Genomic DNA, 16,370 nt, shown 5'->3' with positions numbered 1-16,370 from the left:
TGGCTGTGATCTGGGAACTGTGGCTGTCTCCCAGGGCAGGGTGGCCGTCCCCAGGGAAAGGTGGCTGTCCCCAGGGCAAGGTGGCTGTCCCCCAGGATGGGTCGCTGTCCCCAGGAAGGGTGGCTGTCCCCCGGGCAGGGTGGCTGTCCCCCAAAGAAGGGGTCTGTGGTCTAGGAAGGGTGGCTGTCCCCAGGGATGGGTGGCCGTTCCCAGGGCACGGTGGCTGTCCCCAGGGCAGAGTGGCTGTCCCCAGGGATGGGTGGCTGTCCCCAGGGCAGGGTGGCTGTCCCCAGGGATGGGTGGCCGTTCCCAGGGCAGGGTGGCTGTCCCCAGGGAAAGGTGGCTGTCCCCCAGGGCACGGTGGCTGTCCCCAGGGCAGAGTGGCTGTCCCCAGGGCAGGGTGGCTGTCCCCCAGGCCATTTTTCCCCAGTCCCCGCAGGTTGTCCCGGTGCCCAGGGCAGGATCCTCACGGTGGATCCTCGGACCCCGCAGAGCACAGGGGAGGGGATGGGTGGGATGGATGGAGGGATGGATGGGATGGAGGGGATGGATGGGATGGGATGGATGGATGGATGGATGGATGGATGGGATGGAGGGGATGAGGCCCTCACAGCACCCCCGGGCCGCCCGTACCTCCCTCCCTCCATCTCCGGCCCTGCCGAGGGCCTTTCCCTGTGGCCGGTGCCCGCCGTGTGTCGGTGTCCGTGTGTCCGGCCGGGGCCGGGGCCGGGGCCGCCTTTTGTTGTTGTTGAACTGTTCTTTTGGGGTTCAGGTTTGGCCGTTTGTTCCGCGGGGAGGGGGGTGCGGGTCTGCTCCGGGTTCATGGACAAGGCGAGGGCCTCGATTAGGACCAAATTTTCGTGCCTGTTGCTCTGGTGATTTATTTAGGAATCAAAAGTTTTACTGTCTGGTGGCCCATCCTTGTCACTCTATACATAGGAATATACAGGACATATTATAAATATATATATATTGTACACAGCGCGTGGGGAGAGGCGGGATGGGCGCTCCTCACTCTGCTCTCCAGGATGGCAACGACACCAATAAAGGAATGAGCATCACTGCCAGGGCCCCGCAGCCTCCTTAGCCCGGCACGGAGCTTCCTTCCCAAAAAAACCCGGGATTTGTGCACGGCTGGGTGTTCCCGGAGAGACGGAGCGCGGGGACAAGGCCGGTTTGGGGACACGGGAAAGGGACCGGGACAGTCGGGGCAGCGCAGGGACACGGCTGGGCTGGGAAAGGGGAAGGGGAGAGGGAAAAGGGGAGCTGGAAAAGGGAGAGATGGAAAAGGGGAGTTGGAAAAGGAAAAGGGGCAGCTGGAAAAAGGAGAACTGGAAAAGAAGGAGCTGGAAAAGGGAAAAGGGGGAACCGGAAAAGGGAGAGATGGAAAAGAGGAGTTGGAAAAAGGAAAAGGGGCAGCTGGAAAAAGGGAGAAGGGAGAGCTGGAAAAAGGAAAAGGGGGAGCTGGAAAATGGGTGGTTGGAAAAGTAAAAGGGGGAGCTGGAAAAGGAAAAAGGGAGCTGGAAAAAGGGCAGCTGGAAAAGGGAAAAGGGGAGCTGGAAAAGGAAAAAGGGGGAGCCAGAAAAGGGGAGAGCTGGAAAAGGGGAGTTGGAAAAAGGAAAAAGGGGGAGCTGCTGGAAAACGGGCAGCTGGAAAAGGGAAAAGGAGGAGCTGGAAAAGGGGAGTTGGAAAAGGGGGAGCTGGAAAAGGGGAAAGGAGGAGCTGGAAAAGGGGAAAGGAGGAGCTGGAAAAGGGGAACTGGAAAAGGGAAAAGGGGGAGTTGGAAAAGGAAAAAGGGGGAGCTGGAAAAGAGAAAAGGGAGAGCTGGAAAAAGGGAGAGCTGGAAAAGGGAAAAGGAGGATCTGGAAAAAGAAAAAGGGAGAGCTGGAAAAGAGAAAAGGGGGAGCTGGAAAAGGGAAAAGGGGCAGCTGGAAAAGGAAAAGGGGGAGCTGACCTGGAGCCACCCCAGGTTCGGGAGGGCAGCTCTTGCACAGGGAGGAGAGAAGAGCCTGGGGGTAAAAGCAGGAATAAGATTAAACAGGAACATCCACAGTCCACAGGGGGAGCAGGGAAGGAGCAGGGACATCCAGGGGGATCCTGGAACAGGAGCTGCTGTGGCCCCGCTGCCCCAGGAGCTGCAGTTTGGGGCGGGGAAGGGCCAGGTCACCTCCCAAGGGCTGCTGGAAGTTTCCCTTCCATTGCAAATGGGGAAATACCGAGGCTCAGGCATTAAAGCAGCTCTAAGAAAAAGGCATGGAATGGGCTGAGAGGGGCCTTAAATCGCATCCCATGGCAGGGACACCTCCCACTGTCCCAGGCTGTTCCAACCCCACTGTCCAGGGGCACTGCCAGGGATCCAGGGGCAGCCACAGCAAATCTGGTGTAGCAATTTTTTCCGTGGAGGGCAGGGACAAGGAGCTCTGCAGAGCTGAGATGTTCTAGAAACACGGGGGTTTATTATTCCAAGGGTGGTGGGTAAAGAGGGCTTTGCCTTCAGCCACCAGCCTGGGCTGGAGCAAAGCCCTAAAGAGAGAATGGGGAGAGAGAGAGAGAAGAGAGCTCAGGGGGAAAAACGGGGCAGGAGCAGGGGAAAAACGTGGGGAGAAAACAGGAGCAAGTGAGGTGAGAGAGAGGAGAGGGGATGGGCCAAGAGAGGTGAGGGAAGAGGGGTGAGAGGGCCAGAGGAGAGAGGTGAGGGCAAAAGGGAGGAGAGCCAGGACAAGAGAGCGATCCCCTTGTTCCAATCCATTCTATCTCTTTTTGTGTTGAATATTCTAATTCACATTGACCAACCGGCGTGAGATACAAAACCTACAAACTTTGCCTGCAGCCTGTGAGAACTACTACATCACCATGTCATTTTATATTCTAAACTCTACAGACTCCTTTCTTATGCCCTTGTTCCCGGATGTCTTTGCCAAGGTGGAAAGGCAACATTCTTGTATTTTTGTCAGCTCATCCCCGTCTTCCTGCCTGCCATGCTCACATCTCCAAACTGGCTTCCATTCCTATTTCACTCAGGTTTCACATCTGCAGTATTTCTTACCATGCAGTCATATCCATAAGTCCTTCCTGTCCCATCCTTCCCAACACTCTGGGAATTCCATCCCAGCCCCTGCCCACCCTCCCAGGGAACAATTCCAGCCCCAAATCCCATCCAGCCCTGCCCTCTGGCAGTTGAATTCCCAGCTCTGAGGCTCCCACAGCAGAGGGAGTTAAAAGCCCTGTGGATGTGGCACTTGGGGACAGTGCTGGGCTCAGTGGTGTCCCGGGGCTCTTCCAGCCCAAAGGACTCGGTGACTCCAGGCAGGGAGAGATTTGTTCTGTTTCAGTCGTCGTGGAAAAGGTCACTTGTGATCAGGTGAGTCACAGTAAATGCCCCTGAGGAGGGACTGAGGCTGAGGTAAGGAAAGATTAAAGGTCTCTCAGTGGCACTGGGTGTCCCCAAATCAGCCAGGTCAGATTCCACTCCTGCACAGGGGGTTTGGTGAAGGGGTTTGGGATCCCACAGAGGAAAGGCCAAGTGTCCAAACAGGAACAGGATAAACACGAGGAACAGCTTTAAAATGGGGAAAGGGCAGCTTAGGGAGTTCTCTGCTCAATTTAACTTCCCCTCCTGAAAGGATCAACAACATCCATCTGAAAATCCTGGCAGGGGAACGCGTGAACATGGGCTGGTCCAAAGCAAATCCCACCAAATCCCACCAGAGCAGCCTCATGCTCTGCAGGAACACGAGTCCCTGCAGCTGTGAGGGCCCAGTCTGGGATAGAATGAGGGATTTTGGGGTAACTCTGACACCCTCCCTGAGGAGAGGCCCAAGTGGAGTCAACAATGGGAGTTTTCCAAGGGGAGCAGCTCACAGGGAGGCAAAGACAAATGGGATTTGTCCCTGTGGGTTTTCCTGCTGGGGAAAGCCCTGTTTTCCAACCAGGGATGGGACCATTTGTGTAAAAATCAACAGGAACGATGTGAAAACATGAGGGAAACAGGGTGATTCCCCACCTGGGAATACCGTGGAGAGCAGCAGTCATGGTCATGGTCTGCCAATAGCAGAAATGCAGCTGCAAGAGGAAGGGATTGTCCCATTGCTGCCACCAGGGGCAGAGAGGACAAGGATCCTGGTCTTGAAACACAGCAGGGAATATTTAGGTGAGAATTTGGGACTCTGAATTCCCCTCTGCAGGACCCAGTGCTGTTCCAGGGGAGGTTTTTAGGGGCAGGTGGGACTGAGGGCACCCAGAAGGGCACGGGAGGGTGGGATAACATCAGTGGGATAACACTGGGACATCCCTCCCAGCCCTGCTCTCCGTGGCTCTGGGATTTGGAATGACAGGCTGTGAGCACCAGGGACAGGGACAGACCAGAGTGTGGCCACAGGCAGGAGCTCTGTGCACCCAAAGCACTCCAGAGATCAGGCACGGGAAGCCAGGGAAGGATTTTCCCCACACACCAACTGGAGGGGCCAAAGGCATTCTGAAATGGCAGCTTTGGCAAAGGGCAGATACATCCTGTGGGGATCCAGAGAGAGCTGGGGCAGGTAAAAATGCTCCAATCCAGCAATCCCCACTCCAATCCTGGAGTCTCTGCTCCAGTCACCAACAATCCCCACCCAAATTCTGCAGTCCCTGCTCCAATCCCCAACAATCCCCACTCCAATCCTGCAGTCTCTGCTCCAGTCCAGCAATCCCCAAATCCTGCAGTCTCTGCTCCAGTCCCCAACAATCCCCACTCCAATCCTGCAGTCTCTGCTCCAATCCCAAACAATCCCTACTCAAATCCTGCAGTCTCTGCTCCAGTCCCCAACAATCCCCACTCCAATTCTGCAGTCTCTGGTTCACAGTGGGGCCTTGGGATGAAGGCCAGGAGCGGTCCCTGTGTCCCTGCTCCTCCTGGAGCTGCAGCCATGGATGTTGATGGCCCAAGTTGATAAAACTGGCGAGGCAGGGAGTACCCGGGGGTTGTGGCCCTGCAGCCCTGCCTGGGTTGGTTTGGGGTGTTGGCTCCTCCCTCGGGGCCACCTCAGCTTGTCCCAAACATCTGCTGAGCTGCCAGGGCTGGGGACATTCCCTGGGAGGGGAATCTCAGCTCCAAGAGCTCTTTGTTTCCCTGGAATGACCCTGCAGAACAGCACAGATTTCATGAGAATATTGAACCATGTTGTAGGAATATGATTGGAAGGGTTGTGTCCCATCTGCTGACGGTTCAGAATAAATTGCAGCTTCTATTGAAATCTAGAAAATTTAGAATAAATTCACTACAACAATTTTTTGTTTGTTTCTTAGGACAATTCAGAGTACTTTTTCCTGCTATGAATCTAAAATTCATACCTTAGGTTGCCCAGGAAAGCTGTGTCAGGAAGTGTCCAAGGCCAGCCTGGATGAAGTTTGGTTTAGGTTGGATTTTAGGGAAAGGTTTTTCCCCCAGAGGTGCTGGCACTGCCCAGGGAATTCCCCAGGAAATGTCCCCAGAGCTCCAGGAGAGCTCAGACACCATTGCAGGGATGCCCAGGGTGGGATTTTGGGGTGTCTGTGCAGGGCCAGGGGTGTGACTGGATGTCCCTTTGTGTCCCTTCCAGCTCAGGACATTCCATGATTCCTGTAGCTGAAGCTTTATTCTCATCCTTGCAAAGTGCTCTGGGATTTATTGGTTATAAAGAATTCCTGAAGGGCCAAATGTTTCCACTCCTCAGCAGATTTCAAAGCAGGGAGGGAGCCACAGCCACCAGGAATGTTCCTTGTGCACTCCCCAGGGGAGAAGCTGTGTGGGAAGCCTTTGGTGCAGAGAGGGTTTGGGGATTATTTTGGGGTTTTTTGGTTGTTCCCTGACGCTCTCATGACACCCTGTGGGTTTCCCCCTGTATTGCTGTAGCTGCACAAACACCCAGGAATTCCACTCTTTTCCTCCCTGATGCCTTTTCACTTCTGTCTCTACATTTTTCTCAGTGATTTTTTCCTCCAGGCTGTATCTCAGACTTTAATTGCCTTCAACAAGGGAATCTTGTCACTGATGTGGCTCCCCCTGGATCCCTGGCAGAAAATATTCCCAATAAAATCCAACCTCAGTGTTCATCCGAGGTTCAGTGTGAATCTCAGCTGGGCAGAGCACCGACTGTTCTTTTCATAGCAGCACAAAATCCTGGAATGGTTTGGGTGGGGAAAGGGCCTTAAATCCCACCCAGTGCCACCCCAGCCCTGGCAGGGACCCCTCCCACTGTCCCAGTGTCCAGCCTGGCCTTGGGCACTGCCAGGGATCCAGGGGCTGCTCTGGGCACCCTGTGCCCCTCCTCACCCTCCCAGGGAACAATTTCCTCTGAAATCTGAATTATTTACTACCCAAGTAATTGCAGCCCCTCTGGTGAGGTGTCCACTGGAATGTTTTCTGCTTGGAAGAGCCCGTGGCAGCCTGCAGTGAGCTGTCAGGAGAGGGAGATGGGACAGGAGTGATGGGCTGGGCTGGGCTGGGCTGGGCTGGGCTGGGCTGGGCTGGGAGGGATAAACTGGGCTGGGCTGGATGAACTGGGAGGGATGAACTGGACTGGGAATGACGAACTGGGCTGGATGAACTGGGAGGGATAAATTGGGCTGGGAATGACGAGCTGGGCTGGATGAACTGAGCTCTCAGGCAGCTCTGGTGATCCCAGCCCAGCCCCAAGGGATTGGGCACACTCTGCCCTGTGGGAAAACACATCCCTGCACTTCCCTGCTTTCCCAGGACACCCATGGAGCCTGGCCTTCCTCTGGTGGTGAGGGTGGGCAGGAAAACCCCAGCTCCAGCAGAGAGCTCCTGGAATCCAGCTGCAGGAATCCCCAGCTGGTGCTCAGTGCATCACTTCCCAAGGAAAGGGAAGTGCAGTCTGCATCCCTTCGGGTGATCTCACTGTTTGTTGTTGTGGCTGACACCTCCAGGCAGGAGGGAAAGGCCAGAGCTGCTCCCAGGGGTGCTGCATTTCTCAGGACAGGTGAGAGCAGCAGCTCTGGGAATGTCTCACAGCTGAAGGCTGGAACCCTCCCCACTGTCAGTGCAGGTTCCTGGGGGTCACTGGAGCCATCCCACTGCTCACCCTGTGCCAGCTTTGGGTGCAGTGGCTCCTTCCTTTCCCTGGGATTCCAGGCCCCTCTGCTCCTCCCCTGAGCCTTTTCCCACCCTTGGAAAAGGCGTTGCTGCCATCCCTGGGTGCACTGAGCTGTGATTTCAGACAGACAAGGAAGCACAGGAATGCAGGAGAGCAGCTGGAAAAGTCTATTGGAGGGAATAATTTGGGATTTCTGTGGATTGCCCCAGAGCAGCACCACGGTCACACTGAGGGGGAGTCCTGACACAGCTGCTGAGGGGAGGGCTCTGTGTTCATCTGCTGGGAATCATCAATTCCCAATTCTTAATTAGGTCACGGTCAATTCCATGGTTGTTGTGAAGAGCCTGGGCGCTGGGAATTGACCAAACCACCCCCAGTGAAGGGAAGAGAAATCCCCTGGGAGGGAGGGAGGGAGCAGATGTCCTCGGGTTGTCATTGGCAAAGCAGGAAAGGGAATTTCCCTTTCCTCGTTCACTGTGCTCTGTTGTTGTTGCACGTTGCTGAATTGATTGTCAATTATCTGTGCATGGCTCATCCCCACAGCACTGACCTGTCACAGGTGCCTCCTCTGGCACCCCCCAGGGTTCTCCTGCTCTGTCCTGGGATTGTGGCCTTCCAGGTGTTGTCCCTCAGCATCCCACTCTTCCCGTGCCCCGGGGTGTGTCACCACTCAGGGCAGAACCAGTCAGGGAAACCTGCAACCACAGACCTGATCAGATATCAAATACCTGCTTTACTCTACATTAAATATCAACTTTAATGACACAACTGCCAGGAGCAGGAGGAGCTGCTCGGCTCAGCCTGGAACAGGCGGTGCTTGGAGCACCTGGAATAGTGAAAAGTGTCTCTGCCCAAGGCAGGGGGTGAGCTGGGATGGGCTTTGAGGTCCTTTCCCACCCAAACCAGTCTGGGATTCCACGATTTCAAAAAAGAAACCCCTCAATCCCCTGTAAAGGAATCATTTCTGTAGCTCCCAGCGTGGCACAAAGGGCAGTGGCTGAAGCAGAAATTGCAGCTCATTTGGGATATTTGGGAGCCATGGCCAGGTCACGCTCATCTGGTCTAATTTTATCTCCTGAGATTTTTATCTCCTGAAGCTGCTCAGGAGGAAATGAAGCCCAGTTCACTGTGAGGGGATCAGCTCGTCCCTGATAGAAGAGCAAGGACTGACACAATTCCAGCACTATCCCAGTTTGGGGGGATGTCTTGGTTTGGAAAGACAGGACAGCAGGAGCCTCCCTTGGAATGGAGGATGTAAACCCCCTCCCTCCAAATTATTATAATTTTGAAATTAAGGGGCTTTCAGGCAAAGATTTGGGAATAGGAATAACAGTTCTTTTACTACAGATATTAAAAATACAAATGTAGTAGCACAAAAAAAAACCACCCAAACAAATAAAAAAAAAGAAAACCCACATGCATTGTGGTGTGTATTTGGGAGCGATCCCGGCGTCGTAATAAACACACACTTTCTAACTTTAAACTGTTAGAGAGTCTTTGTCCGTCATAGTTGGATATTGGTATTACATCAACACCACAATTTACAGATCAATACAGGGTCTTTTATGTCCAGGAGTATTGAACACCCAAAACACAAATGCACATTCATAACTCTGGTACATCCCATTCCCCGCTCCGTATGGTAATTAGCCCAAAAAGCCATCAAACATGGGGAGTTTGTTCTTTAAAATGGGTCAGTGGTCTTTTTTATGGGGTGGGGTCCCAAAATGATGAAGTAAGATGGGTCTTCCTCTCTTTGACTTTTTAACCTTTAGTGTTAGTGACAGCTAAATCCTGTTTTTTCCAGGACTGTTTGATTTATGATTGTATCGTATTCATGGGGTCTATTGATTATTCAGGATGCAATAGCCTAGTTTGACAGCTTCCCTGATTTATCAGTTCCTTCCAAGATTTATCAGTTCCTTCAGTCTGGCTTCTGTTAGCAAAAAGGGAAGTCCTGGCTACATTATCTCAGCACTATCTATTTTGACTACAGTCTTTAATTCTTCTAAATCAATGCCTCAAATGTGCCACTTGCCGTGTCTCTTGTCATCTGGCTGGAGCCACACTTGTTATTACACACATTATTACACACTTATTATTTACACACTGGTGTAAATATCAGCGTGGGTGTGACTGTTGTTCACGAGCTGGGCCCAGGGCAGCAGACACATCTTGCTTGACGAGAAAAGTGATTGTTGTTTAAAATGGAATGGGGGCACCTCCCCAGAGCCCCCCAAAGACGCCAGGCGGGCACAGAAATCAGGATTGCTAAATAAAAATGCATTGTGCAGGCGGCAGCCCTGCATTCCACAGGTGGATTTATGATGGTTTTACCCTACAAATGTTGCCGGTTTTGCTCCTCGCTGCGCTGGGTTTGTGGTTGCACCGTGTGGGGAACAGCTCAGTGTCCCATTCCCAAAGCAGTGCTGTGTGTGTGTTCAGAGAGATCCTCAAACCAGCACCACCATTGTCCCCAGTGTCCCCAGACTGTGCTCAGTGTCTTTAATTCTTCTAAATCAATGCTTCATCGGGACGCCGCTATCGGGGAGTGGCGGGCCCGGGGCCGTGAGGGAGCTGCCGCCATCTTTCCCCCTCAGCCACCGCACCAGCGCGGGCTCTGGGAACAACCACCCGCGGCCAGCGCCAAGGAGACATAGGAGGCTGCTGGCAGCACTCGGTGGCGGCGGGAGAGGGGCGCTGTGGGGGACAGAGGGGACACATCGCGGACACATCGCCACCACCACGGCAAAACCGCCGTGAGGCGCCCCCGCCGCCATCTTTGCTCCCCTCAGGCGGCGCCGCCATCTTTGAGAGAGGCGGGAAGGCGGCCCGCGGGTGAGGAGGGGTGGGCGTGGTCTCACCAAGCCACGCCCCTCCGTGGGCGGGCCCGGCGGGCGGGGTCACATGACCGCGGCCCGTGCGCAGCCGGAGCCAACATGGCGGCGGCGGCGGCGGGAGCAGGGCCCGCCGCTCTGGGCGCCGCCCGCCTTTAGCGGCCCCCGGCCCGGGCCCCGCCGCCCCCGCGCCCGCCCCGCAGCCCCGCCGAGCGCCCGCAGCCCCGCCGCGTCCGACATGAGGGAGAAAGGCCGCAGGAAGAAGGGCAGGACCTGGGCAGAGGCCGCCCGGACGGTGCGCGGGGGGGGCGGCGGGGCGGGCCGGAGGCCGCGGGGCGGGCCGGGCCGGGCCGGGGGGAGGAGGACGGGACCTGCGGCGGGGCCCGCCCGGCTCTGCCGCCGCTGCACGGCCGCGGGGAGCTGCCTGGCCTGTTCCCCGTGCTGCCCGGCAGGGATTTCCCGGGAAGCGGCGGGGATTTGCCGTGGCAGGCGAGGGTGGGAGTCACAGCCCGGAGCGATGACAGGCCCTGGGTGGGGGGTGTTCGGTGTCTGCCGTGTGCCTGCGCCTTCCCTGAGTGCGGCTCAGCTCCTGCAGCCTTGCCCCGGGGTCAGGGAGAGCCCCGAATCCTAAAAAGTGAATTTTTCTGAGCCGTTTTCCCGGCGTGGCAGGATTTGTTTGGTGTCCCCTCCCCCGTGTGCGCCGGGCACGGGGCGTGGGGAAAAGGGAAGTTCAGGACTGGGGCAGGAACCAGAGAGGAAACTCCACAAGTGCGACCTGGGCTGGAGCGCGGCGTTGGGAAAGCTCAGCTCGAACTTCCCAGCTCGGGATAAATCCCCTGGCAGAGAGAGGGAGGAGCTGGAGCTCTGAGAACCCTCCTGGAACAGGGATCTGTCCGAACAAGACTTGAAAAGTCTGGCTGGGAAGCAAATGTAAATAGAAACCTGCGGCTGGGACTTGCAGGGGATATTTTAATACACAAATTCACCTGGAGCTGGTGTTTGCAGCTTGGAAAGGCGTCAGGATGTGTTCAGGAGGGGGGTTTTAGGAAATCACTTGTTGGTTTGCAGGAAAACGCTTTGGTGTTGCTCTGCCTGTGTTTTTGTGGATAATTTTAACAGCTTTTTTGGGAAAAGCAGTGACAGGGTCTGCAGAAGTGGGATCAGTTCATTTCCAGCCTCTGTGCCCTGCTGTCCATCCACAGATCCCTGAGAATCCACTTAAGGGGTGAAGGATTTATTGAAAAGGCTGCACTGAGAGCTCTCCCCACTGCTCAGGGCACAGGAGGAGGGAAGGATGAGTAAATCCCTGCCCAAAGCCCAGCTTTGGCAAATCTCTGTGCTCAGCAGGAACGTTGGAGGCCTCTGCTCAAACTCCAGCTCAGATCTCCCCGAGGTTTCCCTGTGTTTTGGGGCTGGAATTGTGGCTGTGGTTCTGGTCCTGGGCTTGGCTCTCTCAGTTTGGAGGGAAAATTGTAAAATTGTGCTAAGAAATGTAAAAAGCTCTCAGGTGCCTCGTTGTTCTGCTTTTGGGAGGTGACATTAAACTGTCCCCCAGTTCAGGAATCTCCCCTTTGGTCTCCAGGTGTCTCCTCTGTGTGGAGGTTCCCTCACTGAGCTCTGGGGTGAGCCCAGAGAGTCCCTGGGGCTGCAGGGGATGGGGCTGGGGCTCTGCTGGTCCCAGGATCAGTCACCCAGCCTGGAAAAGCCCTCCCAGCCCAGCCAGTCCCAGCAGTGCCCAGTCCCCACCTTGTCCCCAAGTGCCACCTCCAGCCCTTCCTGGGATCCTCCAGGGATGGGCACCCCAAAGCTCCCTGGGCAGTGCCAAGGCCTGAGCTCCCTTTCCATGGGGAAATTCCTGCTGCTGTCCAAGCTGAGCCTGCCCTGGCCCAGCCTGAGGCCATTTCCCCTTGTCCTGTCCCTGTTCCCTGGGAGCAGAGCCCGAGGCCCCCTGGCTGTCCCCTCCTGGCAGGGACTTGTGCAGAGCCACAAGGTCCCCCCTGAGCCTCCTTTTCTCCAGGCTCAGCCCCTTTCCCTCCTCACAGAAGTGACTCTCCAGGCAGGTTTGTCCTGGGAAACTCCTCAGCTCACCCCAGCTGCATTTCCTGGGGCTGCTCTCAGCCCTTCTCTTGCTCTGTCACCTCTGCACTGGTGCTCACAGGTGGTTGAGGCAGCTAAACCAGCCAAAACCGTTTCTTTTTATAATTTAACTTGTGGTGCTGGTGTGCTCTTGTTCCACTTTAGTCCTCCTGGCCAGGAGTTGGGGATTGTGTCCTCTAGTTTAGGGGAGGTGTGGGAATAGAACAAAGTAATTTATTCCTGAATGAACTGAACCCACTGGGGCAGTTCAGGGGGAGACACGGCAGTGGGGCCGAGCTGTTTGTTCCTGGGGGGCTGAAGGGGTCAGGGAGTCCCCTGGGAGCCCAGGTGGGCTGCTCTGAGAGCTGTGGGGCTGGGGCAGCAGGGCTGTGGGGCTGGGGAGTGGGGCAGCAGAGCTGTGGGGCTGTGGGGCTGGGGCAGCAGGGCTGTGGGGCTGGGGCAGCAGGGCTGTGGGGCTGGGGAGTGGGGCAGCAGGAGAGCTGTGGGGCTGGGGAGTGGGGCAGCAGAGCTGTGGGGCTGGGGAATGGGGAGGCAGAGCTATGGGGCTGGGGCAGGAGAGCTGTGGGGCTGGGGACTGACTGGGGCAGCAGGGCTGTGGGGCTGGGGAATGACTGGGGCAGGAGAGCTGTGGGGCTGGGGCAGCAGAGCTGTGGGGCTGGGGACTGACTGGGGCAGCAGGGCTGTGGGGCTGGGGACAGGGACAGTAGGGCTGTGGGGCTGGGATAGCAGAGCTCTGGGGAGTGGGGACTGGGGCACCAGAGCAGCCTGAGGTGAGGGAAGGGTCCCCGAGAGGGCAGGAAGTCACTGTTGATAAACAGCCTTTTCTCATTTCCTGCCTCAGCGCAGCTGCAGAGGGCTGGGAGCTGCTGCCTGTGCTGGGGACAGGCCCTGCCTGCCTGGGGGTCCCTGCACTCAGAGCCCACCTGCACCAGGGGAGGAGCTGCACAAAGTCTGCAGGTGTTCACAGTGCTGAGGCTGCCCTGTGGCAGGCTGGGGTTGTGATCCTGCAGCCAGGGCTGTGCCAGGGGTGTGTGTGCACAGCCAGGGGTGTGTGTGCACAGCCAGGAGTGTGTGTGCACAGCCAGGGGGGTTCCAGGGTGTGTGTGCACAGCCAGGAGTGTGTGTGCACAGCCAGAGCAGTGCCAGGGGTGTGTGTGCACAGCCAGGGGGCTCCAGAGTGTGTGTGCACAGCCAGGGGGCTGCCCCAGCTCAGGGCTGTGCCTGTGGCAGTTCAGGGTTATCAGGATCTGTTCCCCCAGTGCTGGCAGGGCTGGGACTGGCTTTAGTCTGCTCTGGGGTGTTTTGTCCTGCTGCATCCCACACCCCCAGCCTGGGCAGCAGGGACGGGGGGATTGTGCCACTGTGCTGAGGTGATTTCCCACCTGCAGAGCTGCCCCAGCCCTGGGGACAACAGCACAAGGCCCTGGAGCTGCTGGAGAGAGTCCAGAGGAGCCCCGGAGCTGCTCCAGGGCTGGAGCCCCTCTGCTCTGCAGCCAGGCTGGGAGAGCTGGGGGGGCTCCCCTGGACAGGAGAAGGATCCAGGGAGAGCTCAGAGCCCCTGGCAGGGCCTGAAGGGGCTCCAGGAGAGCTGGGGAGGGACTGGGGACAAGGGACAGAGGGACAGGACACAGGGAATGGCTTGAAGCTGGAAAAGGGGAGATTTATCTGGGATTTTGGGCAGGAATTGTTCCCTGGGATGGTGGGAAGGGGCTGGGATGGATTTCTCAGAGAATTCCCTGGATCCCTGGCAGAGCCCCAGGCCAGGCTGGACATTGGGACACTCTGGGACAGTGGGAGGTGTCCCTGGGGTGGCACTGGATGAGCTGTGATGTTCCTTTCCCCCCTGAGCATTCCATGGTCTCCACTGTAGTGCCCAGTGGGGGCTCCCAGGGCTGAGGCTGGAGCTGCCCTGGTGTCCCACTGCTGGCAGGGAGCTCCTGTGGGATGTTCTGCCTGCTCAGGTCCTGCAGCTGCTGCTTCTCCTCTCCCTGAGCTCAGGGTGCAGCTCCTCAGAGGAGGGATGGGCAGAGCTGGGTGTTCCCTGCCCTGCTGTGTCTGTGGTGGGGCCACAGGGGCCTGTCCCCATCCCATCCCTGCCTGGAAGGCCCAGCCAGGCTGTGGTGGTGCTCTGTGGGCAGGGAGGGAAGGGTCAGCTGGAATTGCTGCAGGGATTTGGGGTTGGTTTTTCATGGGAAGTCCCAGTGGGTGACCTGAGGAAAGGGTTTCCTGCTGCTCCAGGAGCAGTGCTGAGGAGCTGGGGCTCTGTGAGCTCTGGAAATGCTCCTTGGCTGGGTCACACAGGGACACAAAGGGCTGAGTGACCTTTTGGTGAAGGCAGCCCTGTGCTTGGGAATGCCAGGATGGACTGGGGGAAAGGGACCCTAAACCTCACCCAGTGCCACCCCAGCCCTGGCAGGGACACCTCCCACTGCCCCAGGCTGCTCCAAACCCCGTCCAGGGGATCCAGGGGCAGCCACAGCAGTGCCAGGGCCTGCCCACCCTGCCAGGGAACAATTCCTGCCCAAAATCCCACCCAAATCTCCCCTTTTCCAGCTTCAAGCCATTCCCTGTGTCCTGTCCCTCTGTCCCTTGTCCCCAGTCCCTCCCCAGCTCTCCTGGAGCCCCTTCAGGCCCTGCAAGTGGCCCCAAGATCTCCCCACAGCTCAGTTGTTTTCCCTTTAATCCCCTGGATCTGCATCCCCCAGGATTTGTCTGCTGGGAGTGAGAGCCCCAGCCTGGAGCCATCCCAGGCAGCAGCACCTTGGGGTCCCAGAGTGGTTTCCCTGTGTCCTGTCCCTCCATCTCTTGTAAATTATCTCCACATTTCTTGTTCCCCCCTTCAGGCACTGTTAGGTCACCCTGGAGTTTCTCTTCTCCAGTGAACAATCCCAACTCTCTCTCAGCCTTTCCTCACGGCAGAGCTGCTCCATCCCTCTGATCCACCTCGGTGCCTCCCGTGGCTTTGCTCCAGCAGGGCACTGATTGTTCCATGGGAGAAATCTGGAGGTCACTGTGCAGCTCAGCAGGCTCTTCTGGACAGCCTGGGATGGGTTTTTCACCTCTCACTGAGGTGCTGAACACGGTGGTGCTGCAGAAGATTCAGGGATTAATTAATCCTAGTTTGTGGAATGAGCTGGTAGCTGGAGCTGGTGAAGGTCTCCTGGGTTTTTTTTCAGGAGAGGATTGTTTGTTGTTCTGCTGGGCTCTGTTTTGTTTTTAAGGCCCTGGGGATTGTCACAGCTCCTTCCCTGTTCCCAGCCTGTGGCCAGGGATGAATTTGAATTTCCAGGGTTGGTCTGTCACAGCTGCAAAAGGCCTTTGCAGAGGTGTCTGAAGGACAGGGACAGGCCCGGGGCAGGTGGTGGCCACAGCTCAGGGTCTGGGCAGTGTCTGGTGTCCTCCCTGCTCCTGTCCCTGGCCAGGGAATCACCTTGGCACTGCTGCCAGGGAAACGGGCTGAGGCTGAGCAGGGCTTGGCACAGAGAGAAGGGCACTCTGCTTCCCTCCTCTCTCACACAGCTCATCCTGATCAGCTGCAGCTCTTGCATGTCATTTGTCCTGATTTGTTTTGTTTTTTTCCCAAGTTTTTCCTGAAGGATTTCTGTGCTGGGGCACCTCCAGTGCTGGGGCAGCTCTGGGCCCCTCCTGACAGGAGAGACCTGCAGGGGCTGGAGCTTGTCCAGGGCAGGGAACGGAGCTGGGGAAGGGAATGGAGCCCCAGGAGGGGCTGAGGGAGCTGGGGAAGGGTCTGGAGCCCCAGGAGGGGCTGAGGGAGCTGGGGAAGGGAATGGAGCCCCAGGAGGGGCTGAGGGAGCTGGGAAGGGGCTGAGCCTGGAGAAAAGGAGGCTCAGGGGGGACCTTGTGGCTCTGCACAAGTCCCTGCCAGGAGGGGACAGCCAGGGGGCCTCGGGCTCTGCTCCCAGGGAACAGGGACAGGACAAGGGGAAATGGCCTCAGGCTGGGCCAGGGCAGGCTCAGCTTGGACAGCAGCAGGAATTTCCCCATGGAAAGGGAGCTCAGGCCTTGGCACTGCCCAGGGAGCTTTGGGGGGCCCATCCCTGGAGGTGTCCCAGGAATTCCTGGAGGTGGCACTTGGGGACAAGGTGGGGATTTGGGATCAGATTGGACTCGAAGGCCTTGGAGGGATTTTCCAGCCTCAGGGATCCTGGGATTCTGTGACTCCCCAGTGAAGGCAGCAGTTACAGGTGTGAGCTCAGCTCGATCCTCTGACACCTGCACTTGTGGCCCTGGAAGTTGCAGCGAGCTGAAATCTGCTCTGAGCTCATCCTGGGCATCTCTAACAGCCAAATGGAGGCTTAAAAGTGGTGCCTGTGTGGAAACAGAACTCATGAAGGATGAGGAG

This window comes from Zosterops lateralis (genome assembly GCF_965231275.1).
Source record: "Zosterops lateralis genome assembly, chromosome: 3".
In the NCBI taxonomy this organism is placed as follows: Eukaryota; Metazoa; Chordata; class Aves; order Passeriformes; family Zosteropidae; genus Zosterops; species Zosterops lateralis.
The sequence above is the reverse complement of the archived record's forward strand: the minus strand, read 5'-3'. Positions refer to the sequence as shown.